This window comes from Myodes glareolus, chromosome 13, assembly GCF_982192425.1.
Source record: "Myodes glareolus chromosome 13, mMyoGla1.1, whole genome shotgun sequence".
Classification (NCBI taxonomy): Eukaryota; Metazoa; Chordata; class Mammalia; order Rodentia; family Cricetidae; genus Myodes; species Myodes glareolus.
Genome location: NC_142038.1, coordinates 23,880,245 through 23,886,244, shown reverse-complemented (window position 1 = coordinate 23,886,244; position 6,000 = coordinate 23,880,245).

Sequence of the window (6,000 nt, the reverse complement as noted above, 5' to 3'; positions counted from 1 at the left end):
TAATATTGCTGTAGTCATGAAAAATGTATTGTAGTGCCGGGCAGTGCTGGTGCACACCTTTAATCCCAGCACTCAGGAGGAAAAGACAGGTGGATCTCTGTGAATTCGAGGCCAGCAAGTACCAGGACTATACAGAAAATAACCTGTCTCAAAAAAAAAGAAAGAAAGGAAGGAAGGAAGGAAGGAAGGAAGGAAGGAAGGAAGGAAGGAAGAAAGAAAAATTATTATGTCCAAGAGGTATTATTCAATGAGAAATATACACTTAAGAAGAACAAGATGAGCAGTTTTATAAGTTTAAAGTATGTATAAAATTATGTATAACCTCAGGCTCATATATTTTTAAATTATGACCAGAAATGTGTCCAAATATGCATGGGTACAGTACGTATATAGTATGTAAAGCATGTATAAAGTATATACAAAATATGTATAAGGATACAACCTGACCATTTCTGAAAGCAACTTGCCTTATTCCTTCTAGAGATCCCACCACCCCCACTAGTCTGTAGCTCCTCAGTGTTCTGCTCTATTCAAGAGAGCAAGGCAATGGCATGGTAGAACATTCAAGGATACAAAGAAGGGCCTCTGAAGAGGGACTGAGTCAGCAGCAAGGTAGACTTAGCGTGTGCTGGTTCATAAAGCCAATATGGCTTCTCATCCCAACTCTATGTCTGTTGACCTAGAGTAGCTGTAGTGTAGGTGTTTAGCTGACGGAAATCAGCAAACACTACAGGTCAGGGGTCTTTTTTTTTTTTCTCTGTCCCAGAAAGAGGGAGCCTCTGCAGTCTTGGATTGTCAAGAACACCTATTCTCTGTCCAGACTTGATGGCTCTGAGCCACAGTTGAAGCAGATAACTGAGTTCTGGGTACCAGGGGCAGACACCACATCTGTGTCAGGCTAGTTCCAGTCTTGTGCCTAGGTGAGACTGCTCAGATGCAGAACTCGATGGCTTGTTTGCTCCCATTCTGAAGTTGTCCAGTCCTGGGAGCCCTCTTTCCTGGACAGACATCTCTAGATCTTCTGGACTCAAGGATAACACAGCTGGGGGGTCAACGTGCTAGAGAGACAGTTTGGTCCAGATGTTGCGCACGTGACTGTGTGGCCTTAGTCTGGGGGGAGGGGAACCCATTGAAGTGTTTCAAGAGGAGACTCTGCCTACTGCTCCACCGCTGCTACAAAACGTCTGAAAAGGTTCCTGACGACACAATTGACTTTCCCGCAGGTGATGCCAGGCTAACCTTTTCTACTGGACACCATAATGGCTCAAGTTTGGTACTTGGCCTGTATGGGCTATGGAAGAGATCGGGCATAAATTCCTGGAGATGGTCCTAGCTCCAGAGGATCAAGGGATTGCAGTGAAGGAGAACCCAGTTTCAGGAAACAAAAGAAAGCGTCTCAGAAATGCAGGAGTCTTAGCTCCTGCCGGGAAGCTGAGAAGAAGCGTGAGGGGGCTGCAGGGGTCTCTAATTTGGCCAAGTTATGAGGGACGTAAACATGCTGCTGTCTGGTGCCCTCCACACGCCGGCAATTGAAGCCAGGGACTCATGCCAAGCAAGCACTGTGCCACCTGAGCCACACCTCGGCATGTGTGATACAATTCTTTCTCTTCTGTCACATCATGAAATGACGGAGAAGGTCCCTCTGGAATCAGAGAGCAGCTGGACTGCCTTCATGAGCCAACTAGAACCTAGCAGCCCCTGTCTCAGCGGTCCTTCAACTTCATCTTAGCTGAGGCAGGCAGTGCAAGGTTTGCTTCTTCAGAGAAAGGGACATGAAGGATAGGTAGGTCCAGCAGAACAAAGACAGGACCCAGAGTCATGGCTTCATCTTAAGAAGGAGCAGATCATGTCCCCTGGGACGAGGTCCACCTGCATGTGTTCCCCCGTGACAGTTTTCTAGGGCCAAATGAGACGGGAGTAAAACAAAGGCTGCATTTCAGGCAGACCTTGCTCTATGAAAACTCTCTTCACAGCCCTGGCCCAAACTGCTCCTGAGATCCGCTTTCCAGGAATTCCCTAACAGGCCCACGGGCTTGCGCTGGAAACGAAGGGAATCATATTAGAAAGATCGGAACCAGTCACCCAGAGTGGCTTTCACCCCAGAGAGGCGCTGAGAGGAGAGCTACTCCACTAGGAACTGAAACCTAGAGAGCGTGAGTGAGCAGGAAGTATATACAGGTCATTCCCGGCATCCCATCACCATCGAACCGCATCGAACACCCCATTGAACCGCAGTAGAGGATGCTGGGAAATAGTCACGCTTAGCAATCTGGGGGAGAAAAGACAACACCACACTCTATGCATGAAGATGAGTTTACATTACCATAAGTGCAACGTGTCTAAATGCATTCTTTTGCTCATTAGATGTCCTATTTATTGTTCATGTGCGTGATGTGACCTGGGAGAGGAGAGAGAGTGGGCTGGGCTAGAGGCCAGATGAGAACTTTGTGAAATTGGTTCTCACCTTCCACCTTAGTGCGGGTTCCAGAGTCAAACTTGGGTTTTTCCCTTGGCAATAAGCACGCACACCCACTGAGCCATCTCAGCAGCCCACCGCTGCTCACTTTTACCAAGATTTTGTATCTGTGGTCAACTGACTTGCGACTGATCTAACTTCAGTGCTGATGTTCTGGGTTTTTTATTATTATTTTATGTGTACATGTGTTTTGCTTGCAGGTCTGTGTATTATGTGCATGTCTAGTGCCCAAGGAGGATAGAAGGCTTCAGGTCCCCTGAGACTGGAGTTATAGACAGTGATCACCAGGTAGATGCTAGGAATAGAACCCTGTTTGTCAGGAAGAGCAGCCAGGGCTCTTACACATTAAGCCAGTTCTCCAGTCCCAATGTTGGTGTTTTCATTCTCATTAACGAGTAAGGCAACTGTAAGATAACCTTACATGTCAAAATGCCAGTTGGGTAAACTGGATAATACTTTTCAAACAACTGGAGATCATTTCTTCACGTGTCTGTAAGGATCAATGAGGTGGCTGCAGGACTAACTTTAAACTGTGTTCTAACTTTCTCCATTACTTTCTTCAGTCTAGATAAAGAACAAGACAATGACGTGGTAAAATACACAAGGATGATGGGATCTGAAGGTCACCTTTCCTATTGCTGCTGTTGAACTATAGGTCACAGATTAGGCTCAAACGGGGATCGCAGCAACCGGCTATGCGCCAACATGGACAGTCACTTTTATTCCTTACATCAATGAGCTTTCAAATAAACAAAATGAAAAAAACATACATGATATGAGTTCTCAGGGTCAAATCCATGAAAGCCTCTTCCTTTTGTTCATTTTTTTCAGTGTTGGGGTTAGAGTCCAGGGCCTTCCTTGTACACCCCAGGCTCCACTCTCTGAGAAACACCCCTGCCCTCTAGTCTTAACATGATGGGAAGGCAGGCATTGGATCACAGGGGAGACTGGAGGGGAACAGTCTGAGCTGTCTGTGCACAGAAGCGGCCCACTAAGGGTGAATGTCTGGAAACAGAACATCGGAGTGGTAAGTTGCAAGAGACAGAACTAGGATCTAAACACAGTTTTATAATAAAGGCTCAAACCAAGCTTTATTCTAAAACTCTGTGTGTGTGTGTGTGTGTGTGTGTGTGTGTGTGTATCTCTGTCTCTCTCTTGCTTGTGTGTGTGTGTGTGTTGTGTCAATGCACTCATCCATGTGGCCCTGAGGTTGGCAATGAGATACCATCCTCAATCCTCCACCTTACTTTTTGAAACAGTGTCTTTCATTGAAACCAGAGTGTAATGATTCAGTTGGACTGACTAGCCAATAAGCCCTTAGGATTTGCCTGTCTCCGTCCTAGGCCCAAAACAACCGTTTCAGCATGCACAGCCGTACCCCTCTGCTGTGGGAGTTGGGAATCTGAACCCAGGTTCTCACGTTTGAGTAGCAGGTGCTGATCAATGCAGCCATCGCCCCGGCACAAACGTTTTTAATTTCAACATCCAGGGCTGCAGAAATGGCTCAGTGGCTAAAAGTAATGATTCTTCCAAAAGACCCAAGCTTGATTCCAAGAACTGACATCAGGCTGCTTACACTGGAACTACAACTCCAAGGCATCAAACACCTTTGGCCTCTGTGGGAACCTGCAGTCATGCACACGCGCACGCGTACACACACACACACAAAATTAAAAATCACAAAAATAAATTCTTAAAAAATAATTCCAACATCCTATCATAATGGCCTACTATAGACTAATTTGGTGTACTAAAAACGGAGGCTGATAACTCAGCTAGAATCAACCGTACGGTATTATCAAAGAAAATTGTACAAAATTGATTACCCCAGTGTACAATCCTTTTCTTCACCTTTTCCCTGGAGAGAGGTTTCCACATCAAAAGAAAAAAAAGCATTCCACCCTCTCCTAGGACCCTAAAATGTTACAGCTGTGTTCTCAAGAGGCAAATGCCTCCCAGAGTCCCTCTTCACAAGCTGCACGGCAAGTGGCAGCCGCAGCAAGTTGCTTCTCAAGGGCATCCAGCACTCAGAGCAGTGCTGTGTAACTTCCCACCGCTTCTAATTTCCCAAAGAAATGCATTTTGAAAAGAGGCACAGAGGTGAGCAGCTGGCGGAAACTGGTTAAGCATCAGAACTTTCCAGGTGCCACGGTCCGAGTCAACCGCGGGCTGGCTACAACGTAGGCACAAGAAACCTCGACCTAATTGGGGACACCATTACAATGTTTGAACTGGAAGTGATTTGCTTCTTGAGCCAAATCTACTTCTGTTTTTAATCCACTTGACACACATACTCAGAAGTCTTGTGGGTCTGGCCTCTATAAAAGTATTTTGGGTATCGCTGAAAGCCTCCTGGACCGGGAGGAGTTCCAAAGGGGAGATGGGCTCCCAGGGCATCTCAGTGACGAGGAAAATGGAAGGTGGGTCCTGTGAATGACAGTCATGCAGTTCTTCCGGGTCATAACCTTAGACAAGTGAAAGTAATGTTTGTGTGAGCTTGACTCTGAGAAATGTCTCCCCTTTTGCTAGTAGAACTGAAAAACAGAAGGACTGTGAGGAAAGCCACAGTGTCAGCTCAGTCTTGTTAGTAAGTTTCCCTTTTCCTCCAGACTGGGATGCACCAGTCTGTGCTGCCTTCAGGATTTGCACAGAGACCCGGCCATGTGGTCAGAGATATCTGTGCCCGTGCACAGATGTATGCTTGTCTCGGTTTCTGTTGCTGCAACAAAACACCCAGATGAAAGGCGACTTTGGAGAGAAAGGCATTATTTGGCTTTCAATTCCAAGTCACAGAAGTTACTGAGCAGAATCCAAGGCGGGGATCACAGCCATGGTCAAGAGCAAAGAGAGGTTACACATACCCTTGCTCATCTTCCCAGTTCCCACTCCCTCCCCTCCTCCCATCCCCTCTACCTTCCCCCCTACCCCATTCCCTCCCGAGAGAAGGCAAGGCACATTGCTTTGAAGAAGGACCAAGGCCTTCCCCACTATATCCAGGCTGAGCAAGGTATCCATCCAAAGAGAATGGGTTCCAAAAAGCCAGTACAAGCAGCAGGGACAAATCCTGGTGCCACTGGCAGTGGACCCGCCGTCTGCCCCAGCCATACAACTGTCACCCACATTCAGAGGATCTAGCTTGTTCCTATGCTGGTTCCTTCCCTGTCTAGCCAGAGTTGGTGAGCTCTCATTAGCTTGGGTAAACTGTTTCAATGAGTGTCCCCATCATGGTCTTGACCTCTTTGCTCATATTCTCACTCCTCCCACTCTTCAACTGGACTTTGGAATCTCAGCCCGGTGCTCCATTCTTCCATTGCTGGTGGAAATGCAAACTTGTACAACCACTCTGGAAATCAGTATGGTAGTGTCTCAGAAAATTGGGAATCAATCTACCTCAGGACCCAGCAATACCACTCTTGGGCATACACCCAAAGGATACTTGATCATACTACAAGAACATTTGTTCAACTATGTTCATAGCAGCATTATTTATAATAGCCAGAACCTGGAAACAACCTAGATGCCCC